Source organism: Brassica napus, chromosome C2, assembly GCF_020379485.1.
Source record: "Brassica napus cultivar Da-Ae chromosome C2, Da-Ae, whole genome shotgun sequence".
In the NCBI taxonomy this organism is placed as follows: domain Eukaryota; kingdom Viridiplantae; phylum Streptophyta; class Magnoliopsida; order Brassicales; family Brassicaceae; genus Brassica; species Brassica napus.
In genome coordinates this window covers 46,186,587-46,205,566 of record NC_063445.1, presented here as the reverse complement: position 1 = coordinate 46,205,566, position 18,980 = coordinate 46,186,587, and the positions used below count along the sequence as shown (strand labels likewise).

The 18,980-nt window shown below is 37.9% G+C and overlaps 1 pseudogene; it reads right to left on the bottom strand.

Annotated features, from left to right (window-relative positions):
* The window catches only part of LOC125582444, a 50,857-nt pseudogene that overhangs the window by 7,918 nt on the left and 23,959 nt on the right, over positions 1–18,980 (bottom strand).

Genomic DNA, 18,980 nt, shown 5'->3' with positions numbered 1-18,980 from the left:
CCGGCCCTTATAGGGCTACAGGGCTTTTCGGGCTTTTCGGGCTTTTGTGGGCTTTTCGAAAAATAATTTGTCATTGTCACTTCCATCGTTTTAATACATGTGAATTTTCATTAAAAAAAGAGTTTCATTTTTAAAAAATAAAAAAAGTATAAAGTGAGTTTAAAATTTTCTTGTCTATCACAATTTTTTTATTTTTTCGTATGTTTTAAAAACATTTTATACACAAACCAAATTTAATAAGATTTAAATAATCAAATATCAATTAAAACAAAAAATATAAGAGAACAAAATTTATGATAAACATGGTCAAACGTTTTATACTTTATATTTTGAAAATAAAAACATGTTGTACATGAAAGAAGAATATACTTTTGTAAAATTTAAAATGTAACACTTGTAATGATGAAACAATAAAGTGCATTAAAAACTTTTATATTTGCTTTATTAGAGTTTAGATAAAAATATTAAAATAATATATCAATACTAATAATAGTTTCGATTACAAGAAAGAAGGATAATATTTACGCTAAAATATAAATTTCGGGTTTTCGGACCGGCCCTAGCCCAAACGGACTTAAGCCCAAAATACCCAAAGCCCAAATGGGCTTAGCCCGAAAGGCCCAATTTTTTTTGGGCTTATAAAGCTAAGCCCAAGCCCGGTAATTTTTAGGGCTGGGCGGGCTCGGGCTACGGGCTTCGGCCCTAATTGACATGTCTAACCTAAAGGTTCACCCTAGGGGGTGAACCCAAGAATAACTCCTCTTTTAATATATAAGGGGTTTAAAAAACAAACAAAATTCTGTATTGAAAATTGAAAACTAAAATTAACCGATATGGAGTTATAACATAGGATATCTTTTCTACTTACTGATGGCTCGATATGGAGTCACGGGGAAGTCTGATAAGAAACCATCAACAGAGAAGTTCCCATTGTCGATGAAAGATAAGTACTCTATAGAGATAATGATATAAATTATATTGATAATGATAGAGTATATGTTGTAGTTATCTAAATACGTAGTCCTTGTATATATACTTGCATACTATCATCAATACACACACGGTTTATACGTTATTTCATGGTATCAGAGCAGAAGTTTCTTTGACCTTTTTTTTTCTTTTTTCTCGATCTTCTTGATCTAACTGTCCCTACTTTCGTTTACAAATCCTTGTTCACTATCGAACATGGCTACTTCTCCTACTAATTCCTCTACTACTAGTTCTACAACGGAGACCTTCTCGGATCCGTCTTTTATTCTACATCCTTCGGACAATCCTGGTGCACTTATTACCCCGGTGGTTCTTCGAGGAGATAACTACTCTGAATGGGCCACAGAAATTTGGAACTCTCTGCAAGCGAAGCAGAAAATAGGGTTTATTGACGGCACTATACAGAAACCGTCTTCAAATCCACATCTCGCTAGGTGGGCTTCCATCAACTCCATGATCGTTGGATGGATTCGTACCTCCATTGATCCTCAGGTCCGTTCAACTGTTTCTCATGTTTCGGATCCGATCAAGCTTTGGGAATCTCTGAAGCATCGTTTCTCCGTCAAGAACAGTGTTCGAAAACATCTTCTAGAACGTTCCATCAATACACACACACGGTTTATACGTTATTTCATACTCATCAATTGGATCATAGCTGTAGTTATAAGCCAATACAAAATCGTTCGCAAACTCCGAGGCAAATATTTGTAAATCTTGTTTATGAGCATCTGTGACAAGGGACGTGTGAGGTTTCAGGTAAAGATCTGAACCTACGGGCCATATGTAATATTTTGGAACCAGGATTCCAGATGAAAACGTTTTTATATAGCTCAGGTTCTTGGCAAGAGAGCCGTAAGTTTGGTTGGTGGGATGGCTCTATCTGTCTTGATTCAGAAACCTAAAGATGAGCTTTGTCACATCCTTTTCATGCTTTTCAGGTAACTGATCTCTGGAGAAGATATGAAGCTAACTTTCACGTGTCTTGATAAAGCGACAACAAAGTTTCTCATAAGTTATGTTTCTCGTAGAAAGCACTGTCCTATAAGTGTTGGAATTCAACAAGAAGAAGAAGAAGATCAGTTGTGTCTTGAGGAAAAGAAAAGAGTATATAACATTATACATGAATCCTTAACCAGAGGCCTGGAGCTCCTAGTTCTGCTACATTTTTAACAGTCAAATATCTGGTAGGTATGATCGAAAACTTCTGATCTTGTGTTTACATTATGGACCACTGTTTAAAGGAGAAACTAGAGTTAGTGTGTGTGTACAAGGTTGAACATTTCAATCTTAAAAAACTTCACTGGGGAAAGAAGAGGGTTCAAATGAAACAAGGTAGTAGTACACTCACAGTTCACGTCAGAGAGGTCTTTCCATGTGAAATCAACAGAGAACCATTCTTTCTTATTTGGCTAAACGCCCGTGACATCGGACCCATTGTCAAGATTCAGATCAAGGAAGCAGATTCCGACACCATCCTTTGCTAGTTGAAGATCACACCAGAGAGCTACATTTAGTGAAATTGTCACACTTACCAACTCATATGCTTTATTACTGGAATCTTGAAACACACCAGAGAACCCACCTCTAGCAATCACAACCGGAGGTTTCCCTGTCAAAACGAAAACACATAAAGAAAGTGTAAGAACATCATGACAAATCATGTTTAGAAAAATGAAAGAAATTCTTTGTCTCTAACCACTCAGTGTCTGCCAAGAACTTTCTGAAACAGTGTGTAAAATGAAGAACTGGATCAGAATAATATATAATAAGATTTTTAATAAAATTTGTTTTTGTTAATATCTTAGTATATATATTTTTAATTATGAGATAGATTAATACATGTCACAATCTTAAATATTTAATTGCTATATGTCGTAATCATGTTAATTAACAAATTCGTTTTGTTTAATATCTTAGTATATATATTTTTAATTATGAGATAAATTAACACATGTCAAAATCTTAAATATATAATTGATATGTGTCACGATCATGTTAATTAGCAACTTTGAAGATCTAAACTTTATATAATAAGATGATAGTTACCTAGATTTTAGGAAACATATTATTTTCTTTCTAACAAAAAAGGATATTTAAAAAAAATAATGATTGTAATTTAAATTTATTGACAAAATATATGTTACCATACTAAAGATGATCCGTACATATCTGCAGTGTTACTAAAAACATATTATTCTAATGCAAATCTTCTTATTTTGGCAACATACCATTCAACATTAACATTTATTTTAATATTATTTTGACTTGGTGGTCAAAATTTTCACAGAATTTGTATAAATACACCCATCACATCTAACAAAAAAACCACAAACCAAAAATCATACTACATAAAATCAATTAAATATGAGTAATTCAGCTTTCATAGTCTTAATCGTTTTAATGACCATTGTTTCTCCAATTTTTCATGCTTAAATTGTGGGTAGTATCGATTGTGGAGTGGCGAAAATCATAGTGAAACCTTGTTTACGAGGGAAAGCCAGAGATATGCCAACTTTTGACTGTTGTGCTAAATTAGTTAGTGTAGACCGCCAAGCAACAGGGGTTGTGCAGAAACAAGATCTCTGCCGGTGTTACCAAAGTGCTATCGAGTTTTATCCATATGACAAACTTATATACGTCCCTGGACTCTGTCATGTTTCTCTAACTGTTCCTATTTCATTAAGTGTAGATTGTAGAAGGTATATATAATTTCCAACTATATTTCATAGTCATGTTATTTATTCATTTTTTTTTATTTTACATAATTTATACTTTTAACTTTTCTATTTTTTTTTTCAAAATTCAATGAAAAAGAAGAAGATGTACGGGAAAGAATATAATAGATATGACAATCAATATACTCCAGTATTTTTTTTCAAAGTAATTAAATAATATTATGAATTTTATCAATCATTCATGATCATATAATCAATACTATTAAATTAGGAACATGACCTATTGATATATGTTTAGTCCAATTAATTATTTTCAACAATCTATACTTAAAAAAATACTAACTGCATCTAATTATATATTGTGGATGTAACCACCAATTGTAGATGTAACCACCACTTGAGCATAATAATCTGGATCCACTTTTTCTTTCTACTTCTGAATATCTTATTTAATCAAACAAAAACTGAAATTAAATAAAGATGAGAAAAGTGCATGATTGCATCAAAATCGTTAGTTAATTATTACTTCAATCAACATATTTTAAAATTGCATCTAAATTCCCTAGAAGATATAACATTTAAATATATAAGTAACCAACTTCTATTTGGTACCTAATTATATGGCCAATATCAAATTTAAATTCTGAATATATTTTTAATGTGTATCTGATATTATTATGGAAGTATTATTTATTTTAATATATTCTACGGATTTTAGTTTAACGGGTTTTAAATAGGTTATTTGATTAAAAAAATTTATTCAATGTGATTTTACTTAAAGTTAGTGAAGATCATGTTAGCCCATTTACATATATATAACAGAATATATTAAAATTATTTTTTTCAAACATTTTTCAAATTATTTTTTTCAAACATTTTTCAAAAAAATTGTTTGGTTTTCGATGCGGGTTAAATTTGATATTAGTTTCGGATATAACACTTTAAGAACCGTTCGAGTATAGATGCTAGATCTAATAGAGTAATCAACTTTGGTTTTCGGGTTGATTCCGAGTTGGGTTTTTCTGGGTACGAATATTCTTGGCTAATTATGTTAGGTAACTATTACAAAAATATAATATGTTACAAACTTTAGGAATAAAGTTTAAAAATAATTTCTGAAATGCATATGACATAAGTCAAAAGTTATACAATTTGACATATTTAATATAGTTACCAAAAATATATTAAATTAAATAAATATTAAACACAAATATGATTACAAAAAATAACATAAATATAAAAATTAAATTTCTCAAAAAGATAAAATAAAAAATATACCCGCCCTTTAAAAAAGCGGGTCAAAATCTAGTTACTATTAAAACTGAAAAGTCTTTTTTGAGGTCACCTTGTAGTTTTAGTTTAGAGTATTTACAATCTCGTGCCATTGAAATATTTTAAAACTATAATTTTAATTAAATGCTTTAATCTTTAAAAGGATTCGCTGATTTTTTTTCGGAACTCGCTTATTTTATTTAAGTGCAGTTATTATCCATCTAATTGTTCTGTAGATGCCATTTATTTATTTTAAACACGTGCTTTTAATTAACAAAATATTTCACGCCACCTTTTATTCCAACTTATAATATATTGCTTCATTCCTTTTTCCTTTTAACATAATTATTTACGACTTTTTAAGTTATAGAATTAAAATTAATGCAATTCTTAAGTTTTCAAATTCACATGCTATTATAACAGCATAAAGCTTAATATGATGTACATGCTGCACCATTCAAAACTATGAAATTCTAACATATATGAACAGAATCATAGTTATATATTTGGAAGCTTCACCTGTATGTATAGTATGAATAGATCATTTTCTTGATCTTTCTGCTACAGATCCACTAACAAAACATAACTTTCTTATATATACAGGCATTCCCACCTAGAACTGGAAGCTTTATCTTAGATAATGGAGTGCATGTTCCAAGTATCGACATGTCAATCTTTTTGAACCGACTGCAAAGACTTAATTTCGATGATCAAAGACCCTGGAGCATGGCCGGATTTTTCTACTGATGGAGGAGTTTATGAAGTTGAAAATCAGATTTACTGAATTTTCCCTTGTTTTTATACCTCGTTCAAAAAATGTATCGTTTGTTTCATTAGTTAAGATAGCGAGATCCTTCCATATAGAATTGTATTACATTGGTTGTTATGTTTCGGTTTGGTTTCCTTGACCACCTCAATCTTGATTAATAGAACATCCGTTTGAAGAAAAAAAAACAAGTTTGTTTCTAAAATAATCAGAATATAATGTCTTCCAAGCAAAAGATATCGTACCTTGATCAGTTTATGCCATGGAAAACAACATGGTTGATCCAAGTCGAAGTGATAACACCTGGAAACCATCCAATACCGGTTTTGGTGAGACTTTGAAAATCATATTTGCAGACATAAAAGGTACTTATAATTCATCATCTAAATAGAGTTATGTTTTGTTAGTGGATCTGTAGCAGAAAGATCAAGAAACTTCAATATTTTCCTTAAATAATGATCATTAAACGTGAACATGGTTCTGCGTATATCTTTTTTTTTTGTAGAATCGTATAATTTATATATGTTAGTTATGGTTAATTAATTATCAAAAAATGTTGCAGCGGTTCAAAATTCAAGCTACATGTAAGAACTACTTGATGACTTTGGGGGATGAATGCCGTGTTGGTGAATGGAAGACCGTAGAGAATTTTTCTCTGACTCCAGCTAGATGCCATTTCCGACCAATACAACAAGATTACAAGATGTCTTTTGTAACGGTCCGATCCCCCGGCGTCTGATCGGGGTTATCGAAAGGGCGTTATGAACACGTGTCTACTCATTTAGACAACCCTACGTGTCCCGTTACTGGTCCCAGGAGTCGACGGACGCATAACCTTCTTTGAAATACCGTCACACCCACATCCATATACTTCTACTTACAGTCTTGCACACAGGGAAAAAGAAAAGGAGGGATGAGCAACAAGTTACTCAGTGAAGTGACTCTAGACCAGCCTGCCCGCAAGACAGTCTATACTACTCTATGCGGGAACTAGGACTGACTAGCCACTACAATCAGTTAATGCAACTAAATATTTCATATCATCATAATTTCCAAGCATTCACAATTCTTGACGTTTCTAACAACCTAGCGATCAACCAATACAATGACCTCACTCATTGCCACACACATCAGACCATAGACTTAACCGACTCGACATACAAGACTGACTCCATCTTATGACACCTTTAACACCCAAATACCCGAGACCATGAACTAATGACACCTACAATGCACGTTTTTATATCCCGCCTCTCGCGGCTGGCTAGTCTTCTCGTTCTCCGTGGGTAGCTCTCGCTAGACCACTACCCCATATTCCTGTGGGTTCCCACAGCTCCTATGGGTGCCTAGCGTAGAACTACTACCCCACGTACGCCCTCTATACTCTATATGATCACCCAATCCCATACTTATCCTTAACGTCATTCACTTATCCATTCACATCACGTCTCATTCTCATTCACTTTCTCATTCCTTTACACTTAAACTCGTACTCATACTCGTTCACTAGACGCCACCCGTTATCGGTGTCACACACAATACACATCGCACTCAAGTTCTACTTACGATAACATTAACAATCAATACTCACCTATCATCTTAGCATTCGCTTCTTTCTAGCATCCTAGCTTTAATCACAAACAACACATGGACTACACATCCAATCATACAAGCATCACCCATCAACCAATCAACATCACAACAACATAAATCAGTTCATTAAGTCCCGTTAACAGTGTGAGGGTCCTTGTGCATCATGATCCACTCATCTATTATCCTAGCTTTAATCACAAACAACATATGGGACTACACATCCAATCATACAAGCATCACCCATCAACCAATCAACATCACAACAACATAAATCAGTTCATTAAGTCCCGTTAACAGTGTGAGGGTCCTTATGCATCATGATCCACTCATCTATTATCCTGATCAGTAAACATGTTCTATCAACCTAGCTCTCAAACATGGACTACTCAATCCTAACTCCAACATAAAGGAGTATACAGAATCATGAGAGAAAGTTGGGTTCAAGACACTCCACCTTAGCCTAGATCTGGATCTGAATCTCGAAACAAGAACAAGGGAGATGAGATCTGAACAGATCTGGAACAAGGAAACAAGAGAGAGACGAGATCTGGCCACCACCACAACACCACACAGCCACCACCATCACTACACTCGGACGACCACCCCACCACCGCTTGGATGACCACCACCACCACCGGCGGCTCAACTTGCTCTCGGGGTGACTCGCGGCGAGGAGAGAGGGAGAGATCCAACGGAGAGAGAAAGGAGAGAGAGAGGCGTGAGAGAAAAAGAGAGAAAATGAAAAAATAAGCTTGACGGCTAGGGTTTCCTAATCTCTGTAAATCTCTGCAGAGTTTCGCTCAAGTTTCAGAATGAGACAAAAGAAGGGGCTGCAACCCTTTATATATGAAAAGGTGAAGGGAATCCTAGGTTTTTGTCAAATGGGCCGTAGAGAAACCCATTCTTTTACATCTTTCATCAACCAGACGGTCATTAAGCCATATGAATATCAGAACGATGATGTCTTTTCATTAGGTAAGTTCGATTCTGTTATGGGTGGAAGATTGGATAATGATTTATTGATTGGTAATTTCAGCGATTTATGAATGTTTAGAGAGGTTGTAGCGTGTTAGTTTTCATCTTCCATTAATCTTTATTATTGTGTTTTGTAGACATTCTTGTACAAGCCATCGATGTCTCTGAGGTTCAAACTCTCCAATGTAGTGGAAAGGAGATAAAAGATTGAATTCACACTAAGAGACATCGAGTAATTATCTATATTTTTGACGTTGATGTTTCATAGCGTTTTGTGTTTGGCTTGATATTTTACATGTTTCAAATAATAGACAACAGAAAGCGATAAAGAGATTCCTCAATATAAAATATTTATAGCAATGCATATATACTAATATCTTATATGGTTTCCCCATATTAAGATTGTGGAATAATAATAAACTAGATTTTGACCCGCGCTTTCAAAGCGCGGGTTTGTTTTTGTTTTTTTTTTCAATTGACAAATATTTAGTAAATGTCACATTTTCATATATTTGTGTTTTATTTTATAAAAGACTTAAAAATTTTATCTTTATTTATCGTATTTCATTTTAAATGACTATTTATGTTAAAAAAATTAAACTTTATTTTTTTAATGAATTAAGTTGGTATAACTCTGATAAATTAATTTTATTATGGGGTTAATATTTTAATTAAAAATTATATACTTTTAATAAAGATTTATACTTTTCAATAAAAAAATTCAATTATTTTTATGAATGCTTAAATTATATTAAGAAAAGAAAAAAATAATAATTAAGAATAGTTGAAAAAAAATTATTTGAACTTGGACTCAATGGTCCAAAGGAAAAAAAAAGGTGAGAATTGAATCTTATTTTTTAATAGGCCCAAATGGCCCAAGAGAGATTTGATTTGGGTTGGATCCAAAAATAATGACCCAATATAGATTTGTTATTAATATTACTTAATTGCCCTTAATGAAACATGCAATGTTAGTGAAGGAAACATGCCCCTAAGGTAATTATGACAATAGGATCCTGCTTTAATAGTATAGATCTATACTATAAAATTTATAATCATCATTTCATAAAAAGACAAAAAACCCAAAAGGAAGAGTAATAAGTATCATCGATTAGATATACACACACAGAGTTTGGTGTCATCAGAAACCAGAAGGTTTTGGACGAAGACTAGACTGTCCGAGCGGAGAAGTCTCCATGGGACATTGACGTCCATGTTTCTTCGATTTGCTGCCATCTCTGGAGAGCTTGAGTAAACTCATGTTGTTCACATCGATCCCAAAACTCTCTTCTTCTTCTTTTTTTTTTTTTGAAAAAAAGGCTCTCTCTTCTTCTTCTTGGCACGACGGTTTCCACTTCTCTACGAGGGGACCTAGCACGTTAACCGCGTGGCCCATGTCCGGTCTTTGTTGAGGCTCACGTGATGTGCAGTGTCCTGCTAGCTCAGCAACCCTGTGAATGCTCTCCAATGTTTCCTCGTCTAGCTCTACGGTCTTGTCGATCGCCTTTGGGATGTTTTCTTTATTGATTAGGATTCTTCTAAACCATGCGGCTAGGTTCTCGCCTGGTGGTAATGAATCATGTACTGCTTTTCTTCCTGTTATCATTTCCATAAGAACCACTCCGAATGCATAAACATCCACTTTCGTCGTTACTCTTCCAGTAGCTGCAACCATATTATAACACACATATCTCAGATAACGCATAGTTAATATAGCAAACTAGGCACATTGTGAAACTAACATGATTTAGACTAAGGTAGAATCAACTTACCTAAGTATTCAGGAGCAAGATAACCAAATGTTCCAGCAATTTTCGTCTCAACAGAGTATTTCCCAGCTGGTGCTTTCTTAACCAAACCGAAATCCTCAACCTTTGCCCTCATGTCATCACCAAGAAGGATGTTAGAGGGCTTTAAATCTCTGTGGATGAAGCTCTGCTGAGCCAAGCAATGGAGGTATTCAAAACCTCGTGCCACATCTAGAGCTATACTGACTCTTTGTTTCCATGTCAGAGGAGGGTAACTGGTGTTGGGATAAACTTGAAAGAAGCTTGAGAGAGAAGCAATCCTGATCCTAAAGAGATAATGATGAAATGAAGAGATAATGATGAGTTTAAGATATATTCTATGAGAATAATTATAGGATTAGGATTGTAAACATCTATATATAAAGATGTCGAGAGAAAGATGAGATTTGAGAGAGAGATTTGTGATTGTGAGAAGCTTAAGTTTTTGAGCTAGTTTTCTTAAGCGATAAAGTGAGAGTTCTTGTGATTTCATTCTTAAAGCTTTGTGGCAATATTTGGTATGCGATGGGAGATCTCGTGGTCGCGAAGCCGAAAGAAGGAGGATCATCCTCGATTAAGTCTCCTGTTCTTACGACAACCAACTACACAGTGTGGGCCATGAGAATGAAACTTCTACTTAAGGTACATAAAGTTTGGGAGGTTATCGAGACCGAAGTAGCAGACGATGAGAAGAGTAATATGGCTATGGCCCTTATATTTCAATCTATACCTGAGGCGCTGATATTACAAGTTGGGGAGTTGTCAACTGCCAAGAAGGTGTGGGACGCAATTCGGATTAGGCATGTGGGAGCTGAACGAGTTAAGGAAGCGCATCTACAAACCTTAATGGCAGACTTCGATCGTTTGAAGATGAAGGATACTGAGACGATCGATGAGTTTGTTGGGAAGCCATCCAAGATATCATCAAAGTCATTGGCACTAGGAGAGGAAATTGATGAAGCGAAACTTGTCAAGAAGTTTCTCAAGTGCCTACCTCGCAAGAAGTATATACACATTGTGACTTCCCTAGAACAAGTTCTGGACCTCAAAACCACAAGCTTTGAGGACATCATAGGACGTCTAAAAGCTTACGAGGAATGTGTGCATGAAGAAGAAGAAGAGAATCAAGAGGATCAAAGTAAACTAATGTACGCGAACTCAGAAGGACAGCAACAGACACGCGACTTCAACAACAATTATAGAGGCAGAGGACGTGGAGGACGTTTCTATAACAGAGGACGAGGTCATGGTCGATTCAATGGACAAAGAGACGCATCAAGGCTCACATGTTTTCGTTGTGACAAAACAGGACATGTTGTATACGATTGTCCAGACCGCTTACTTAAGCTGCAAGAGACGGTACAAGAAACTGATAATGCTTCAACTCAGGAGGCAGATGAATTGATGATACACGAGATAGTGTACTTAAATGAAGAGAAGATTGTTCCTAGTAACTACGAAGCAAGGGAAGGTGACGATGATATTTGGTACCTCGACAATGGGGCGAGCAACCATATGAGTGGAGATCGAAGATACTTCTCTACTATTGATGATTCTGTTGCTGGGAAAGTCAGATTCGGTGATGATTCGAGAATTTACATCAAAGGGAAATGATCAATAGAGTTTGTAGACAGAAACGGTGATCCTAGAAAGTTGAGTGACGTTTACTTCATTCCTGATCTTAAAAGCAACATAATCAGCCTTGGACAAGCAACTGAAGCTGGATGTGATGTAAGGATGAAAGGTGAGAAGCTCATAATGCATGATAAAGACGGAAAGCTAATTGCCAAGGCAGTAAGATCGAAAAACAGACTTTATAAAGTCCGTATGAGAATCAAAGAAGGCGTGTCACTTCTGTCCACAACAACGACCGAGTCTACTAAGTGGCATGCTAGGTTGGGTCATGTGAACCTGGAAACAATGAAAGCAATGATTCAACGTGACCTGGTCATAGGGATGCCAAAGATTGAAGTTGAGAAGAAGGTGTGTGGCTCATGTCTACTGGGGAAGCAAGCTCGTCACGTGTTTCCTAAGGCTACTGCATACAGAGCTACTCAGAGACTGGAATTAATTCACGGTGACTTATGTGGTCCGATCAATCTGGGTACAAGTACAGGAAACCGATATGTGTTTGTACTTATAGACGACTATTCGAGATACATGTGGATGTTGCTGTTAAAAGAAAAAGGAGATGTGTTTACTAAGTTCAAGCACTTCAAAAGTGTAGTGGAGCAGGAGACAGAGGAGCATATTCAAACGTTCAGGACAGACCGGGGAGGTGAATTCGTTTCAAACGAGTTCAATACGTTCTGTAATGAGTCAGGAATTAAGCGTCATCTCACTGCTCCGTATACTCCTCAGCAAAACGTAGTGGTGGAGAACGTAATCGCACACTGATGGAGATGGCCAGAAGTATTCTAAAGCACATATCTGTTCCAAACTACCTGTGGGGAGAAGCGATCAGACACTGCACCTATCTACTCAACAGGATAGCTACAAGGACACTTAATGACCGGACACCATATGAACTCTATCGAGGGAGGAAGCCTAATATCAGCCACCTCAGAGTCTTTGGTTGTATTGGGTACGCAAAGGTCGACTCAAAACATCTTAAGAAGCTGGATGATAGGTCGCGCATGTTGGTCCACCTTGGCACAGAACCATGATCTAAAGCATATCGCTTACTTGATCCTGGAACTAAGAAGATAGTGGTGAGCCGTGATGTGGTTTTTGATGAAACAAAGGGATGGAATTGGAGACTTGATGAAGCAGAGAAAAACAGAGTTGGAGAGTTTGAGATCACAGTTGGAGCTTTTGGTAATCATGGGATTCGTGAGGCTGAGCAAAGAATCAAAGAGGGAGATAACATCAACACTGCTACTGATAGTGAAACTGTTGTGATAGATGAGCAAGAAGCTGAGAGTGAGGATGATGAAACAGAGGGTCAAGAAGAGCAGATGCAACTAAGAAGATCACAACGACAAACATCAAAACCATGATACCTTGATGATTACGTTTTATTCGCAGAAGAAGCAGGAGAACTATTGTTGATGAGCGTAAACAATGAGCCATACAACTTTGAAGAAGCAAAAGGAAGCAAAGAATGGATACGAGCATGTGAAGATGAGATAAGGTCTATCACCAAACTCGAGTGTTGGACCCTTGTTGATCTTCCACAAGGTGTGAAACCCATAGGGCTGAAGTGAGTTTTCAAACTGAAAAGGAACTCCGATGGAAGCATCAATAAGTACAAGGCTCGTCTCGTCACCAAGGGTTACGTTCAACAATATGGGGTTGATTACGATGAGTTCTTCGCTCCGGTTGCGAGAATAGAGACAATACACTTGCTGATCAGTCTTGCTGCTTCACATGGTTGGGAAATACATCATCTGGATGTTAAAACTGCATTTTTACATGGTGACTTGAAGGAGATCGTGTATGTTACACAACCTGAGGGCTTTGAGATAGAAGGATGTGAAGGCAAAGTATACAAATTGAACAAGGCACTGTATGGTTTAAAACAGGCACCGAGAGCGTGGAATGATAAGCTGAACAAGATATTGCTTGAGTTGAAGTTCATACGATGCTTGAAGGAACCTTCTGTCTATCACAAAACGGTGAAATGAGATCTTCTTGTCGTTGCGGTATACGTAGATGATTTGTTTGTTACAGGGACAAACATGGGAGCTATTATTGACTTCAAGAAGGAGATGGCAAACATGTTTGAGATGAGTGATTTGGGAAAACTGTCTTATTACTTGGGAATTGAAGTGTGTCAACATGACAAGGGGATAACATTAAGTCAAAACCGATACGCTTTAAAGATCCTAGAAGAAACTGGTATGAAAGACAGTAATCCGGTGCAGATTCTAGTGATCGAAGCAACAAGTTACAGAAAGACAGTCGGATGTTTCCGATACTTGCTTCACACGAGACCTGATTTGGCATATTGCGTTGGTGTTTTAAGCAGGTACATACAAAATCCTAAAGAGTCTCATGGAGTGGCGTTGAAGCAGTGTCTCAGATACTTGCGTGGAAGTATGTCCTACGGCTTGACGTTCGAACGTTCGGTCTCTCACGCAAGCAAACTCATAGGCTATAGCGACAATAGCTACAACGTGGACACTGACGACGGTAGGAGTACGACATGGCACATCTTCTATCTCAGGCAGAGACCCATCACTTGGTGTTCTCAGAAACAAGAGACAATGGCTTTTTCTTCGTGCGAAGCTGAGTTCATGGCAGGCACTGAAGCAGCGAGACAGGCGATTTGGCTTCAGGACTTGCTGGCAGAGATCATGGGCGTTGCAGGTGAAAGAGTGGTGATACGCATTGATAACCAATCAGCCATAGCACTCACAAGAAACCCGGTGTTTCATGGTCGAAGCAAGCATATACAAACACGATAACATTTCATCAGAGAGTGTGTTGAGAAATGTTTGATCGAGGTTGAGCATGTTCCTAGCAGTGAGTAAAAGGCGGACATCCTGACAAAGGCTCTTGCAAGGATCAAATACAAAGAGATGAGGGAACTCATTGGAGTTCATGAAGTGAAGAAAGAAGCTTTCAAGTTTAGAGGGAAGACTGTTGTGATAAACTTGAAAGAAGCTTGAGAGAGAAGCAATCCTGATCCTAAAGAGATAATGATGAAGTGAAGAGATAATGATGAGTTTAAGATATATTCACTTATGAGAATAAATTATAGGATTAGGATTGTAAACATCTATATATAAAGATGTCGAGAGAAAGATGAGATTTGAGAAAGAGATTTGTGATTGTGAGAAGCTTAAGTTTTTGAGCTAGTTTTCTTAATCAATAAAGTGAGAGTTTTTGTGATTTCATTCTTAAAGCTTTGTGACAATAACTGGATCCTTCATACTTAAGCAAATGCTGTCCAAGATTTCCCTGGGGCATGTATTCATAGACAAGCAATCTCTCGTTCCAGTTCACACAGTAACCCAAGAGAGAGAGACAACATGCTTGTGTCTCACTTTAGTGAGCACAGCTATCTCGGCTTGAAACTCGTTTGTTCCTTGTTTATTCATTGCCGAACACTATCCTCTTCATCGCAACCTTGGTGCCATCGAGTAACTCTCCAAAATAAATAGTACCAAAACCGCCTCTTCCCAAGATGTTAGCTTCGCTGAAGTTATTAGTAACTTGACGAAGAACCTCCATTGCAATGGTAACACTTCCACCTTCAAGAAGCAAAAGTTCGCTAGTATTTTCACCACTGTTCAAGGAATTGAAGTTATTAGCTCCATGTCCATTCCCATTACCATTAGAAGCAGCATCACTAACCAAAACCTTCCATGGATTCTCAGGATCCGTCGTCCTTCTGAACATCCCATACTTCTTCTTCATGATGAAAACCACAAATCCTAAAATGGCGATGAAGAAAAGAACTGCAACCATCACAGCAATACCAATGATCACAGGAGCCTTACTACCACCCTTCCCCGGACTAGAAGAATCTCCAGCATTAGTGTTAGAAAATGAAGATCTGAGTTAAGAACAAGAGAGAGAAATGAGAGAAAAGAGTAAAGAAGGAGAAACTTATTTCCTTAGATCTGAAAAGTGTCATTACAATAGGCTATAAAGAGGAAGAATCAGAATAGAACGTTCTTACTATAGAAACCAAACACCCTTGGCTTACTAGAAAAGTTAGAATAAAATATCTATTTATTTTTACTGTAGCTCCGCGGGTACTGTTCATTCTGGCAATTCTTGCTTGATTCCCTTTGGCAAGCCTTGCTAGCTTCTTCTTTTTATTTTTTCATATCAATACCCCCCCTCAAGCTTTACCATAAGGTATGGTTAAGCTTGGAACCCATGAATACATCCCTCATTAAAACCTTTTGTGTGAAAAACCCAATGGGACAAAAAACACACAAAAGAAAAAGAGTAGATGCTTCATGGCTTAAGAGGATCATGATCTAGCAAGGTCTAGGAGTCCCAATTTTGGATGAATGAACTCACAGACCTTAGTACTTGCTCCTTTGGTGAAGATATCTGCCAGCTGGTCTTCACTTCTAGTGTAGCAAGGTAAAATAATCTTCTGCTCCACAGCTTGTCTCACCTTGTGACAATCCACTTCAATATGCTTTGTCCTTTCATGAAACACTGAGTTTGAAGCAATATGAATGGCCGCCTGGTTATCACAATGCATGGTAATTGGTGTTGATGTCTCTATGCTCAAGTCTCTTAGCAAGTTTCTGATCCAAATGAGCTTACTAGCACTTGAACATGATACCACATTTTGCTTCTTGCTTTTCCATGTAACTAGATTCCCTCCAATGAAAGCGCAATAGCCTGTAGTAGACCTCCTATCCACTCTATCACCAGCCCAATCTGCATCACAGTATCCCACAATCTCAGTGCTCTTGTTGCAACCCATCCAAACACCTTGACCCGGAGCCTCCCTTAGGTATCTCATGATCCTTTCCACCATATTCCAATGATGAACCTTAGGTGCTTGCATATGTTGGCTGACTTGGTTCACAGCAAAATAGATGTCTGGTCTTGTAATGGTGAGATAGATCAGCTTCCCAACCATCCTCCTATAGAGCTTGAAGTCTCCAAATGGTTTGTCTTCAAACTCCCCCTCACACAAGACTTTGTAACCTTCTTCAACTGGTGTTTTAGCTACTCTTGCTCTAAGCTTTCCTGCCTCATTTAAAAGATCAAATGTGTACATTATTTGAGATAAGAAAAGCCCCTCTTTAGAGCGGCATATTTCTATCTCTAAAAAGTACTTTAGCTCACCTAAATCTTTAATATCAAAGGTAGATTTAAGAAAAGCTTTAGTAGAGATGATACCTTCCTTGTCACTTCCTGTGATGATAATATCATCCACATAGATCAGTATCACCACAATTCCTTGCTTGCTTGTGAGAGTGAAGAGAGTATGATCAGCTTCTGATTTTACAAACCCTCTTCCATGTACTCAGTTTGTGATACCACGCTCTTTGTGACTGTTTTAATCCATAGATTGCTTTCTTCAACTTTAGGACATTCCCTGGCTTGACCATATCTTCCATACCCGGAGGTGGTTTCATGTAAACCTCATCTTCTAGCTCTCCTTGAAGAAAAACATTCTTGACATCCATCTGCCATAAATCCCATTCGAGATTCACTGACAAGGAAAGTAGAATCCTTATGGTGTGGAGTTTAGCTACTGGTGCAAAGGTATCCAGATAGTCTTCTCCATATACTTGAGTGTATCCTCTTGCAACCAGTCTTGTCTTCTTCCTTTCTGGTTTTCCATTGGCAAGATATTTAATGGTGAAGAGCAGGCGGCTTGTAACAGCTTTCTTTCTTTTGGGAAGCTCAGTTTCATACCAAGTATCATTTTTGATCATGACAACAACTTCATCTCCAAATGACTCTCTCCACTCTTCATGCTCCATTGCTTCATAAGTCTTTGGAACAGACTCTTGATCCAGATTGCTGATGAAGACTACATGCTCTTGAGGATGACTCGCACAAGAACAGGTTGCTTGGACCGGGTGAGCCACTATATTGTTGTTGAAGTACACTCTGGTGTCGACCCACTTGGATGGTTTCTTCACTCTTGTACTCCTTCTCAATGGTTGAGTCTGTTGCCCTTGCCCTTCTAACACTACCTCTTCCTGTCCTTGAACTTCATTGTTGGGGTCAAAATCGGTTACGACTGAATCAATGTCTGAAAGTCCGTAAAAATCGGCATGAACGTTTTTACGAAAAATAAATCTTAGAAAAAGATTTATTTTTACGAAGAATCTTGCGGAGAAAACACACTTACGAAAAATCGGAGAAAGACGCGAACAAGGTTTCCGCATAGCAACCAGCGCAAAAGCTGGTCGCTACGTAGTGACCGAGCTCTCACCGAAGCTCGGTCGCTACGTAGCGACCGAGCACGTACACGGCTTGGTTGCTACGTAGCGACCGAGCTCTCCCCTAAGCTCGGTCGCTACGTAGCAACCGAGCACGTATACGGCTCGGTCGCTACGGAGCGAACGAGCTCTCACCAAAGCCCCGAAGCTCGGTCGCTATGTAGCGACCGAGCACGTACATGGCTCGGTCGCTACATAGCGTGGCTCGGTCGCTACGTAGCGACCGAGCTCTCCCAGAAGCTCGGTCGCTACGTAGTGACCGAGCTCTACTCGGTCGCTACGTAGCGACCAAGCTCTCACCAAAGCTCGGTCGCTACGTAGCGACCGAGCTCTCACCGAAGCTCGGTCGCTACGTAGCGACCGAGCACGTACACGGCTCGGTCGCTACGTAGCGACCGAGCACGCACACGACTCGGTCGCTACGTAGCGACCATGCTTTCTTAAAAATCGATACGACACGAATCCATGCTTTCTCGTCTACTCTTTAATGCTATCTCCCGAAGACCGTAGCCAACCCATTTCATATTTCTCGTCATTTGAAGTCATCAATCGAACTTTACGATAAAAACCTCGGAAAGTTCGTTTTTATCGAAAGAAGCCGTAATAAACGTTTCAAATCAAACAACGGCCCAAAGAGACCTAAGACATGACTCGAAACCCACTTACGATTTCTTAACCAAAAGCCCATAAACCGTAGGACGGTTTATGGTTGGTTCGCAAGGAAAGATAAATGCCAAGTTTCTGCGGATAAATATGAAGTATTCAAAGATAATTAGAAAGGTCGGGAAAAACGGAATATCTTCATTTTTAAGTTATGACGGCTTAAGGGCAGAAGAGGAAAAAGCGTAAACTGACCTAAGAGCGAGTATATAAGGAGTCCTAGGCGAGAGGCACGGGGGGGGGGGGGGGGGGGGGGGGACTTTCTCAGAGCAAACTTAGCACTTAGGGCAATTAGGCAACTTTCTGTTTTTGTTATTCGAGCTGCGACTCAATTAGGTTTAGCTGTCTTAGGGTTGTTAGAACTAGGAATCTCGCCTACAGCTTTCGA